The sequence below is a fragment of the Helianthus annuus genome, chromosome 3 (assembly GCF_002127325.2).
Source record: "Helianthus annuus cultivar XRQ/B chromosome 3, HanXRQr2.0-SUNRISE, whole genome shotgun sequence".
Lineage (NCBI taxonomy): Eukaryota > Viridiplantae > Streptophyta > Magnoliopsida > Asterales > Asteraceae > Helianthus > Helianthus annuus.
The window spans coordinates 96,491,315-96,505,261 of record NC_035435.2 but is presented as its reverse complement, the minus strand read 5'-3'; the positions used below and the strand labels follow the sequence as shown (position 1 = coordinate 96,505,261).

The window sequence follows — 13,947 nt, the reverse complement described above, 5'->3', positions numbered from 1 at the left end:
GGATCTCCTTCAATGCCCATAGGTATTGGATGGCGGGGATCCAAACTCTTTGACCCCTCATAAGTTAACTACTATTAATACTATAACCCGGCTATTTAGGACTGTATCCCTGCTGACTCAGACTACTTAGCCGAGGGTAACGTCACCGCCAAAAGCGGGGCCTACCACAATTTGCATTAATAACTTAATTCATTATCTTTCAATAATCCGACCCTTTAGGATTGTATCCTTGCTGACTCAAACTACTGGGTTGAGGGTAACGTCGCCTTCAAAAGAGGGGCCTACTACAATAACTAAGATAATCTCTTAAATAAGTGCAAAAGTGCGAAAATAATCAAAGGTTATACTAATACACATGTCGGATCCAAGTGATTCATCTTGTCTATCTGTTTTTATTTTATTTTTATTTTTCAGCATTTAGTTAGTTTTTATTTTTCTTAGTTTAAAACATTTTTCTCACTTTTTGATCTGATTAGACGTTGAGGATAAACCGGTACTAAAAGCTCTTGTGTCCTTGGACGACCTCGGTATCTTACCAACACTATACTACGTCCACGATGGGTGCACTTGCCCATATGTGTGTTTAGTGTTAGTGAATATCGTGTTTTATAAATTTAAAACTTGGCTAAAAGTGTAAAAAGGGGCTTAAATACTCATCAAAATAATATTACACCACACACGTATCAAGTTTTTGGCGCCGTTGCCGGGGACACAAGGATTTTAAGAAAGTTAGGAATCAACGGCCTAATCATATTTTTATTTTTCTTTAATTTTTTATGATTTTTTCTTAGTTTTTCAGCTTCTGCAGAGCTCAGCACGGGCCGTGCCTGGTCGGACACGGGCCGTGCTCAGCATCGTTACTGTCAGTTTTTATTTTTCAAGTTACAGAAGGCTGACCACGGGGCCGTGCCGGTGCAACACGGGGCCGTGTCCAACTTCCAGTAACTGGGATCTGGAAAACAATCACTGCAATTCCGACCACGGGGCCGTGTTCGCTCAACACGGGGCCGTGGTGAACCTTCTGACCAACATTCTTTTCTGTTTTTATTGCAGGACTTGGAACCCGACGCTATCCTCACGTAGTGTATGAGCTCCAGTTCCAATAAAGACATAAAAGAACCGCTAGAAGAACCCGAACGCTTTCTCAGAAAAAGGTTAAAAGCCAAAAACCAAGAGAAGGTTTCGGGTGATCCACCTCCAATGGCGGACCAACGTACCCTTATGGATTATCTACGGCCCACCGTAGGTAATCTAGGCGCCGCTATCAATGCTCCGAATGTCGAAGCCAATAACTTCGAACTTCGACCGCATTTGATACAAATGCTCCAAAACTCCGCAACCTTCCACGGGCTTGCGGACGAGGATCCCCATCTACATATAACTAATTTCTTGGAAATATGTGATACCTTTCGGATCAATGGAGCATCAAACGACGCCATCCGCCTCCGTATGTTTCCATTCTCACTAAAAGACCGAGCGAAAGCTTGGCTCAACGCCCTCTCAGCTGGATCGGTAAACACCTGGGATGAACTAGCCCAAAAATTTCTATATAAGTATTTCCCTCCTGCTAAAACTGCTAAATTAATGGCTGAAATTAATACATACTCACAAGAGGACGGGGAATCCTTATATGAAACTTGGGAAAGGTTCAAGGAGCTATTACGCAAGTGTCCCCATCACGGCCTCGCAATATGGCAACAAGTGTCCACTTTCTACAATGGATTGTTGCCACACACTAGGCAGACACTTGATTCTAGCTCCGGGGGACTTTTAGGTAACCGACGCCCACATGAAATATATAATCAGATTGAGGAAATTGCTCAAACCAATTTTCAATGGCACACCCCCCGGGGAAATAAGTCTATCGCCCCGGGCGCCCATAAGGTCGACGAAAGCACTTCTTTACAAGCCCAAATCGAGGCCCTTTCTTCAAAAATAAAAAAATTAGAAATGACAAAAACAGTCTCGGTTATGGCTTGTGAAGGGTGTGGTGGGTCACATGAAAATTGGAGTTGCATGAAAGAAACGGACGATCAACAAGAAATGGTAAACTACATTGATAACAGACCTAGGCCGCCGGGTCCCCCAACGGGAACTTACAACCAAGGATGGCGAAACCACCCAAACCTTGGTTGGAGGGAACCCGGCAATAGTAGTAACCAACAAACCCAACGAACAAACTTTCAGCAATCAAGAAATGAGTCACAAAATTTCACTCAACAACAAGGTGGACGAGAAAGGCTCGAAGATACTATATCTCGCCTCGTCTCTGACACTGATAAAAAAACTCGGAAAGATTTCTACAATTAGAATCTAATTTTAGGAATCAACAAGCTAGCATTCAAAACATAGAAAAACAAATAAATCAAATAGCTCAAAACTTTTCCGAGAGACCGCAAGGCGCATTACCTAGCAATACCGAAACAAACCCAAAGGCACAAGTTCACCTCATCACACTACGAAACCGCACCGTAGGGCCTGCAGAAGTACCACCACCTACAGAAGAAACAGTGCCAACACCTCTGCAGGAGAAGAACTCTCCTCCATCACCAGAGCCTACCAAGGCTCCTCGAGTTCCGTACCCCGGTAGGTTAATTCGTCAAAAGACAAATGAGCGATTCGCAAAATTCGAAAGTCTGTTAAAACAATTGCATGTCAATATTCCTTTTATCGAAGTCCTAACCCAAATGCCCAAATACTCTAAATTTATGAGGGACTTCCTTACGCATAAGAAGAAAATTGAAAATTTGCAATTAGTTAATTTAGGCGAAGAATGCTCTGCCCTCGTACTCAACAAACTTCCCCAAAAGAAAATCGATCCCGGAAGTTTCACGATTCCGTGCTCAATAGGGGAATCGCCCGTTCGCAATGCCTTGGCCGACCTAGGGGCTAGCATTAACCTTATGCCCTCATCAATGTTCAAGAGGCTTGGCTTGGGAACCACGAGCCCTACAAAAATGAGCATACAACTCGCTGATCGATCCGTCAAATTCCCACAAGGTGTCATCGAGAATGTCTTGGTAAGGGTAAGCAGATTCGTTTATCCAGCTGACTTTGTCATACTCGATATGGAGGAAGACACCGAGGTCCCCCTTATACTAGGAATACCCTTTCTTGCCACAGCACAAGCAGTGGTAGATATGAATGACGGGACACACACTTTGAGGTATGGGGATGATGAGGTGAAGTTCGGAGTTGGGAAGAGAATAGAGGACGACGACCCAGTCAATTACATGAAGGTTATTGATTCAAGCTTGGATGCCGCTCTCCGACGGTGTAACATGGGAAGCCAGGCATCCCACTCAGAAGATATATAACCTCGACTCGGGTCTAGCCAAGGACCCTTATAAACGTGGCGCACCACGGAGGCATTCCGCGGAACTATCCTTAGTTTAGTTTAATCTTTTAGTTTTTGCAGAATAAAACACACTCATGGTGGTAATAGATGAAAAAGGGAACGAGAAAAATGGAACCATGCACAAAGAACAGAGCAAGCCGACACAAATCTCCATCACAGAAGGCTCAACACGGGCCGTGCCCAACCAACACGGCCCCGTGCTGAGCCCCCTGCAGAAAATCACGCAGTTCAGGTAACTGGACACGGGCCGTGTTCAGCGGACACGCCCCCGTGTCCAGGCTTCTGTTTCAATTCTCTAATTTTTGTTACTGGCACTTGACCACGGGGCCGTGCCCGGTCAACACGGGGCCATGTCCAGGATGCCAGTAACACAAAACTTTGCTTTTAAACCCACTTTTACACATTCTAATCAACCAAAAACATTATTTTTAGACACATTGAGGACAATGTGTAATTTAAGTGTGGGGGGGATGCTAAAACCTTGAATTTTGCAAATCCTAAACACAAGCCTTACACAAAACTCTATTGGAACCGCTAAACACCCCAAATTTTTTCAAAAACTTTTTCATTTTTTTATTTATTTATTTACTTGTCTTAGTTTAAGTTGGGAATAACAAGTTCTAAAAAGGTTATATTTTTACAAATTTACAACCGATAGCGTCGTGATAAAAAGAACCAACACAAGAAAATTATGAAACGGCATGACAAGCTTAGTTAAAATTTGATTATATATACTTGATCACATAAAAACCCATTCCCACAAAAGTGAGTTTTGAGCCTTTATTGAGCATACAAATACACATCTTTAGATTAAATGCTCATTTTTCGTTTCTTGTGTGTATAGCCGCTTGGTTCTTACAAATCTAGAACTTGCCACGACGACACATTCCCGGTCCTTACCGACTTAAACCCAAGTAAGTAAATGATGGAGGCATTAGGACTAACCATTTTTCTTTCAAAACCATTATTTTTCATTTTTTTTATCACCTACCCAAAATCCCCCTAGATAGCCCCTTTGAGCCTGAACCTTTCATTTCATTACCCCAAAAAACCCTTTTTACCCACCAAAAACCTTTTTATTTTTTTTCACCCTTTATTTTAGTAACAAGCTCGGTTTTTCGTAAACTCGCCTTTTTATGTGAAAAAAAAATGATGAAGTCAAAAACAAACAAAAGCTATATAAAAGCTTGTTTGGAGAAATACTTCAAAATAAAAAGTCGCTAAAAACAAGGTATTTTACGAAAACCGACGCTTTTTACGATTTTCGCCCTTTTTACTAACCACTAACCCAACCACCCACCTTTAACCCAAGCCTAACCCTTCACCCCAAAAGTCCTCTTGATATTTACAAAGGTAAAAAGTTAAAAAGGAGGAGGATTGATTGCTTGGCAAGCCTATGGAAGGCGTAAGTTCCATGCCGCTCTCGAGTGATTCACTAAAATATACACCTTCGGCCGAGTGTTGAGTGATCCCCCGTGAGGTATGTGAACTTGTATATAAATGGAATTTTAATAAGGCATGCTATGCCCAAATAAGTAATTTATCTTATGAAACGTTCAAAATAAATCATAACGAATAGGATTGTAAATAAATAAAAATAAAACTTACAAAGACCTTGGATTCCCGACACTCTAGGACAAGCTAAAAAAACTTCTCTTCTACCTATTCCATTTGGGAGTGTAAGCCATATTTAAAGAGTTTTGCTTGAGGACAAGCAAAAGTTCAAGTGTGGGGGTATTTGATGTGTGTAAAATGCAACATATAAATCACATCAATTAAGGCATAAAACTAACCTTTTTTAAGTACTAATGTTGGAAAAAAAGTGTTTTTGTCTTCCTTTTGTATTTTTAAGATGAAATGAGCTCAAAATCACAAAAGAAGCAAAAAGACAACTAATTCTACCATAAATACAAGAAAAGGAACAAAAGTAGACTGCCCGGACCCTCAACGGCACCTCCCAAGGCAAAGTAGAGAAAACAGAGTCTGAACACGCCCCGTGTCCAGCGAACACGGGGGTGTGCCCAGGAAGCAGCAGAAAAGACAAACCAGTAGAAGCTTTCATTGCCCACCACGGGGCCGTGTCCAGCGGGCACGGGGGTGTGGTGAAAGTACAGCAGGCGCATTAATTGTAATTGCGAATTACAATTAATGAAGAGAGAGAATGTCAGACGGGCACGGGGCCGTGTCCAGCGGACACGGGGCCGTGTCCAGCCTTCTGTTCAGCCTATAAATAGAGGAGCTTGGTTTCATTCTCTCTCATCCCTTGGCACACCACCTCTCTCACACTTCATCCACCACCCACCACCACCATAACACCATCATCCACCACCATCATCCATTGTCCATCATAGAGTGTGTGAGTCGTCTCGGGATCCAAGATTGATAGTAAGAGTTCTTGACAATCAAGGCCATGTTTGCCTAAGTCTCTTACATCACTTGGTGAAGACAAGTGTTTAGTATAATACTTTTTATTTTTAATCTTTTGCACTTTTTAGTTGGTTTTGTATTAATGACTTTAATAACTAGTTACTTATGTTGAAGGTGATCTTTCCTTATCGTTTGTCCGTGGTGTCTTGGCATTATTTTACTGTCTATATAAAATAAAAGATTTTCACCATTCATATCTCCACGGTCTATATGGAGGTATGTTGGCTACCTGGTCGGAGGTTAAGGGAACGGTTTGGTAAGGGTCTTGCCCTTGTTTAGCGTTTAGAGGTCCTGCTTGGGACCTGGGTCAAATTTAGTAGGATCTCCTTCAATGCCCATAGGTATTGGATGGCGGGGATCCAAACTCTTTGACCCCCTCATAAGTTAACTACTATTAATACTATAACCCGGCTATTTAGGACTGTATCCCTGCTGACTCAGACTACTTAGCCGAGGGTAACGTCACCGCCAAAAGCGGGGCCTACCACAATTTGCATTAATAACTTAATTCATTATCTTTCAATAATCCGACCCTTTAGGATTGTATCCTTGCTGACTCAAACTACTGGGTTGAGGGTAACGTCGCCTTCAAAAGAGGGGCCTACTACAATAACTAAGATAATCTCTTAGACAAGTGCAAAAGTGCGAAAATAATCAAAGGTTATACTAATACACATGTCGGATCCAAGTGATTCATCTTGTCTATCTGTTTTTATTTTGTTTTTATTTTTCAGCATTTAGTTAGTTTTTATTTTTCTTAGTTTAAAACATTTTTCTCACTTTTTGATCTGATTAGACGTTGAGGATAAACCGGTACTAAAAGCTCTTGTGTCCTTGGACGACCTCGGTATCTTACCAACACTATACTACGTCCACGATGGGTGCACTTGCCCATATGTGTGTTTAGTGTTAGTGAATATCGTGTTTTATAAATTTAAAACTTGGCTAAAAGTGTAAAAAGGGGCTTAAATACTCATTAAAATAATATTAAACTATACACGCATCAGTTACTTTAGCCCATTTCTTTTTAATTGAAAACTCATCTCTAGACATTCTAATTAACCGTATACATTATTAAAAACTCATTAAAGTTCTATATCCATTCGCATTCTTAACCCCTTTTTTACTATTCTATTCCATTCGACCTTTTGAAATTTGAATACTCTGATTATGTACAACTAGTTATAACTTGACATCAAAGGGTGTTTGACCTAGCGGGATCAAAGTATTCGATAAGACGTTGCCTTTACAAGTGGTGAAGGTTTAATCCGCGAGGTGGACTAATATGTGTAGTTTAGTAGAGAATTAGAGCGTGTGTAAGTCAAAGTTCTAGATCAAAAAGAACCTATAATTGTGTATACTCCGAGAGTGGTCGTTAGGCCGTTGTTATATTAACTTGGAGACGTGTTATTGTATATTAGTAGCTAGTGGCTTATAAGTTATAATGACACGATTGTGCTTTTTCTTTGCAACATGTTCCCAGGCCATTTGGGGCACACGACGAAGAGGACAAAATTCTAAAGCTTTAGACTACTTTTGAGTTGACGAATTTTCTTAAGTGTACCTTTGGACCTCAGATCATTAAATTAAAGTGTTATTATATTTATGAACATTAGCGGAGGTTGACCAAAAGTTCCGCAGGGGCAGAAAGTCATGTGACCTAATTTTTTTTTCTATCGCTATGTTTCGGGTTATATGTTCAGGTCTGCTATTCGATTCGGGTCAAGTTCAATAATAATAAATCCAAATAAAACTAAATAATCTTCATTCATTCAAATGACCCGTTCTAACACATAAAAAACCTAAATTTGAATCCTCAAGTTTCATTTATATAAAAATTAGTTTCAAACTTATTTAAACTCACTTCTAGTTTATAAACAATTAAAAAAATTACTAATAGCCCCGTTCTTCACGGTTTTTTTAATTCAATACGCAAACATGTATAAATTTTTTTGGACAATGAACTTAGTAGGGGCAGAGAATTTTTAAGCAAAATAATTGGCAGGGGGCCACCTAAATAATTTTAAAAATTTCGGATGAAAAATCGAAAAATTACACTACTAACCGAAACATTGGCGGGGGTGGATGCACATTCTTGCCCCTTAAAAGCTCCGTCCCTGTTTATGGAATTATGATTTTATTTCTTATGACATGCCATTCTTCCAGTGTGGGGTGTTACTAGGGCTGTCCAAAAAGCTCGCAGCTCGCTCGAAGCTCGCTCGGATTTAGCTCGGAAAAAGCTCGCTCGATATGACTCGGTTTGAAAGTGAGCCGAGCCGGCTCGGCTCGGTTAGAAAGTGAGCCTAGCTCGGCTCGGCTCGTGACGATCCAAATTGGCTCGGTTTGGCTCGCTTGGTAGCTCGGCTCGGCTTAGCTCGAATTATTTTACTTATAATATATTTTATTTTTATATACATATAATATATTACAAAAAAATGATTATTATTTACATGTATTTAGGCTTTTAGTTTGATATCTATAACATATTTAAAAGGTTGATTGCTGTGCTAATGAATAAATATTTTATTTACTTGAAATATAAAACTTATTTTCCGTTTTTGAACGTGATTTTTGCTTGTAATGTATTAGGTTGAACTTATTTTGAATATGTTCTTTTGAAGTATTTAATAATATTTTAAAATACTGAATTTTGAGAGCTATCTATTAATTTTTATTTGGCAAATTGGATTTAAATAATCCCAACTCACTGTTATTGGCCAATAATAATCCCAACTCATTTAATCACCAATAATAATCTGAACTATTCACTTTTGTGTGTAAAATACTCACAGTTAAAAAACACTAACTAGGTTAAAAAATTGCTAATGTGGCTTGCCACGTCACCTGCCACATCAGCTGCCACGTCATCAAAATATGCCACGTAGACTGCCACATCAGCTGCCACGTCATCAAAATATGCCACGTGGCAAGCCACATCAGCAATTTTTTAACCTAGTTAGTGTTTTTTTAACTGAGAGTATTTTACAAACAAAAGTGAATAGTTCGGATTATTATTGGTGATTAAATGAGTTGGGATTATTATTGGCCAATAACAGTGAGTTGAGATTATTTAAATCCAATTTGCCTTTTTATTTTTTAAATCGAGCCAAACCAAGCCCAATCTAGCCAGCTCGGTTTAAAACCAAGCCAAGCCCGAGCTTAGATTTTCAACTCGGTTTCAAATCCGAGCCGAGCCGAGCCAGCTCGGTTTATAATCGAGTCGAGCCCGAGCTTATCCTAGCTCGGCTCGGCTCGGCTCATGAACAGCCCTAGGTGTTAAATACACCGTGGACATTGAACACACATGGATGTTAGCGGTCCTTAAAAATTAAACAAAGATAAAGATAGGGTTAGGATATAATAAAAAGTTTATTTGGGTAGGAAGCATAGAAAGTAATCTTAATCATCCATTTATTTAATCAAGGGCTAAGATTAAATGAGTGAAATTGAAGGAAAAAAGTAGGCGCGTGGGTTTGCCTAGGGGCATTCTAGTCAATCCAAGACAATAGTTTATCTCTCCTCCAATTCCCTCCATATTTTAAACGTTAATAACTCTTTCATACGACATTATTTTTTTATAAAAATTGCACAAAAAAACTCTTTCATACGACATTATTTTTTTATAAAAATTGCACAAAAAACGAGCGTTTTTTAATCTTTAAAACGAGTATATTATTGCTATATTTTCGAAAAAAAATTTTGAAAACCGAGTTGCGTAAAATGCAATGGGAAAAAAACCTAAAAATGACATTTTTCTAAAACGCAATGCACAAAAAACACAAAGAAATGTCTTTTTTTTTTGTAAAACGCAATGGCTAGAAACATAAAGAAATGTCTTATTTCTAAAACGCAATAGCCTAAAAACACAAAAGAAAGTGTACTTTCTAAAATGCAATGGACTGAAAACACATAAAAATGTGTTTTTACCTAAAACGCAATGCACCAAAAACACAAACAAATGTCTTACTTCTAAAATGCAATGGCCAAAAACACTTAAAATGTCTGTTTTCTAAAACACAATGGACTGAAAACACATAAAAATGTGTTTTACCTAAAACGCAATGCACCAAAACACAAAGAAATGTCTTATTTATAAAACGCAATGGCCAGAAAACACTTAAAAATATCTCATTTCTAAAACGCAATGGCCTAAAAAAACAAAAGAAAGTGTTCTCTCTAAAACGCAATAGACTGAAAACACCTAAAAATGTGTTTTACCTAAAACGCAATAACTAAAAACACTTCAAAAATGTGTTTTTCTAAAACACAATGACTAAAAACACTTCAAAAATGTGTTTTTCTAAAACGCAATGACCAGAAAACACATAAAAATGTCTTAGTTCTAAAACGCAATGGAATAAAACACCAAAAAAGTGCTCTCTCTAAAACGCATTGAACCAGGACAATAGTTTTTTCTGTGAATTGTCTGAACCAGTAAATTAAATTGTCAAAAAACTGTCTATGAATGCAGTTTTCCAGAGGCAAATTTACAGAAAATTAAATTTTCTTATGCATTTTATTAAAGCAATTTAATCGAAAAACACCTAAAAATGTGTTTTTACCTAAAACGCAATAACTAAAAACACTTAAAAAATGTGTTTTTTTCTAAAACGCATGACTAAAAACACTTCAAAAATGTGTTTTTCTAAAACGCAATGGCCAGAAAACACATAAAAATGTCTTAGTTCTAAAACGCAATGGCATAAAAACACCAAAGAAAATGTTCTCTCTAAAACGCATTGAACCAGGACAATAGTTTTGTCTGTGATTTGTCTGAACCAGGAAATTAAATTGTCAAAAACTGTCTACGAATGCAGTTTTCCAAAGGCAAATTTACAGAAAATTAAAATTTCCCAGCCAGGGGCTCTGCCCCTTGGACCTCGCCAGGGGCTGCCGCCCCCGGACCCCCGCCCCCGGACCCCCGCTAAGATCGTAAAACGCAATGACTAAATCAAAAACCCAGATCATAAAAATGAAATTAAAGAATTTCTTACATGGATCGAAGCCGATTTCTTTAACGATTGATGAAATTTGAATGATAGAAACACTTATCAGCGATCGAATCGAACGGATCGAGTGATTATCTTCAAAATCACGGGAAAAAAACGAGATTTTGAATGAAATTAAACTAGGTTTTCTTCAAAAAAAAGCTGAAGAATACGTTGATCGGGTGTTTGAATCATTGATTGATGACGAAAATCGCACTATAATGTAGTGATTGTTGAGATAGTAAGTGAAGAAAATGTTGAATATGGTGGGTTTTGAAAATGGTGGGTTTTGAAGTTATTGGGGAGAAGAAGGAAGAAGAAAGGATACCATTGACTAAAATACCCTTTCTCTTTATTTTAAATTTTGTCACATGTCATAATCCTATTGCTTCCTATCCTTCCTAACCAAAATAAACTTACTATTTAATCCTCACCCGATAAAGATATATAACGATAATAAAGATATAGGAAGGAATGTGAAGAATTAAGTTTCCATGATAGATCCATCAAGACAAAGATGTGGTGTGGAGTGGCGTAAGTGGTCACATTTGTATCCTTGGCCTCCATCAGGGTCGTTCCTACGTTTTTAAAAACCCTAAACGACTATGAAGTGGGGGCCCTAATTTCGCTGATGAACTCTCCTCCAATCCCGACGCCATGGGTGATTGCCCTTACTTTTTTCATCTGGTGATAGGCGATAGCTTAGAAATTGAAAGCATATTGCGATGAGAAGTGGGAACGATGATTGCGGCTATATTTAGGGGCTTTAGGCCGCTAAATATTAATGATTAGGTCGATGGTTGTTGTGTTGTAATAGTTGGAAAACAAGGCGGAATGGGTTTTTAAACTTGGTCTTTTTTGCTAAACAATATTTATTTTGGGCTCCTTCAATGAAAACCAGTTTAGTTTTGAAATAAATGTATTTATTTGGGCCTAATATAAAAACTTTCTAAAAACTTGGAGGCACTTATTTTATGGTGGCCCTAGACCTGTGCCTAGGTTGCCAAGCCTATAGAGCCGGCCCTGGGTTTCACGAAAATGCTATCGTATGCACATGGTCTGAAAATGTATGGTTCTAGTATCCACATGTAAACACATATGATGGAGAGTAAACCACATGAATAAGAATATAAGATGAACAAAGATTGTAAAGACAAAGATTTGATATAGTTGACAATGTGCAAAGATGAATAACATAAGATTGTTTGTAGCGTTAGACATAACTTTAGGATGACAGTTTTTGGTCATGTCATGCCTGTTTGAATCATAATTTGCATGCCTGTATAAGAAACAAATTAATGATGAAAGAGATGCCTCTTTGTAATGTTATAATTGAATTTTATGACATTTATGATTGAAAGCTTCAGTTTAAGCATTTCAATTTTTTTACCATGGCTAACGAATAAAAATTTCAAAATCATAGCATTATGGAAAAAAGGGGGTTGACTAACCCTAGATGAGTTTTAAAATAACAAAGAAGAAATGGATTGGGGGGTTTTGATTCGTTTCGGTCAACATGCTCGTGTTTTTTTTTTGAACGGCAAATTTTATTCCTGTCGTTTGATTCGTTTCGGTCAACATGCTCGTGTTTTTATTAACACCTATTCTTCTGAATCACATTTCTTCTAATTTTTTCTCAGCTGAGCTAAGCAATGATAATGGGCTTACGATCTGTTATGTTTTTATTTTCATTTAACTTTCTTGTGTGAAACCTGAATAAACAATTACAAAATGTTCGTTTCCTACCATTAAAACACATTTTGTAAATATGAAGCGCACACACCTATTTATATAATATATAGAAACGGTATCAGAAGAAAACGCCCTAAAGTATGAGAATGGATCCCTGTCGAACACGTGGCGCGCGATATAATCAGGGCAGATGTGCTTTTTTTGTCTTTTTATCTTCCCTTTTTCTATTTTCGTGTGTCACAATACTGCTTCATTTTTGGCGTCTAAGATTTTTTTGGCGTTTAGTTAGATTCAATAACTATCTGACGTTTTATTGGTCTTTTTTAGATCTGTCTCGTTCAATTAATCGCTTTTGTCTCACCAGTGGCGAAGCTTGAAAATTTCCACTGGTGGGTCGGAAGTCACCGGACCTAAAAGTATATATCTAAAAAATTTTCTTTTTATAAAACCGGGGGGTCGAAAACGTATATACCTAAAAAAGTCTATACGAAACGTACATATAACACTACTGAGCGAAAAGTTCGGGGGGTCGGGCGCCCCCCGGCCCCTTCAACGCTTCGCCCCTGTGTGTCACAATTCACATAGATAACAGTTTGGCGTTTATGGCGTTCCCAAATTCATTAATTAATTAATAATTCTTACATCTTGGCGTCCATAGTGTTACCAAATTCATCATATACCTTTAATAATTCAAACTTTAAATTTTTTTGGCGTTTTGTAGATTTTACCAATTGAATTAATCCCATATATCTTATAAAGGTAAATTTTTTGACGTTCATGACGTTCTTAATGATTCATTAATAATTCAAAAGATTACAATAAGACGAAATCAAAACAAAATAATAGTCTTCTGTGTATGGGATTACATCAGAGATGTACCCATCGCTTTGTTCATCGCTTTCTTCAGATTCATCATCATCATGTTGTGCATTGGCGTATAACGCCATTATCTCGTCTCGTCTTTGCTGCAGCCTATACTTAAATATCATGACAACCCTGGATCTTGCATCGTTCGAAGGTGCTAAATCACAGAGTTGTTCAAGAAGATATAGTCTCTCTGTCTTCAGTATTTCGTACATCGGCAATGAATATTCCACCCCGTGTCGATAAGTCACTTTAATCATTCTTGCTTGTTCATCCAAACACTAAGTGCTAACTGTTGGTAGACCAATATCGTCAATATCATCATCATCTGCGGGAAATCTTCTCTTCAATCTTTTTATTACCTTTCGAGTCCTTTCACAATCGTCGGCCATTGGAACCCCAAGGGCCAGAATATCCCTCTGAACGGCTTCATCCATACTAAGTATGGCCTTGATTGTCTTGACCTTCACCCTTCTCCTGTCAGTGAACTTTAGGACGAAACATCTCTCCGACCTATCAAACCTCCATGCAATAACTTGAGCCATTTTTTTTAAGTTTTTATAGCGTTTTAGACAAGGTGTGGTGTTTTAGAGAATACGTGGAGTGTTAAGTTTTGTT

At 38.1% G+C, this 13,947-nt stretch overlaps 1 non-coding gene across 1 annotated transcript; it reads right to left on the bottom strand.

The window, feature by feature from the left end:
- Nucleotides 1-1,578: 1,578 nt before the first annotated feature.
- On the bottom strand, nt 1,579-1,685 carry LOC118490998. Its single transcript, XR_004890223.1, has one exon. It is a non-coding gene; the product is annotated as a small nucleolar RNA R71 (small nucleolar RNA).
- Between the last annotated feature and the right edge of the window lie 12,262 nt (nt 1,686-13,947).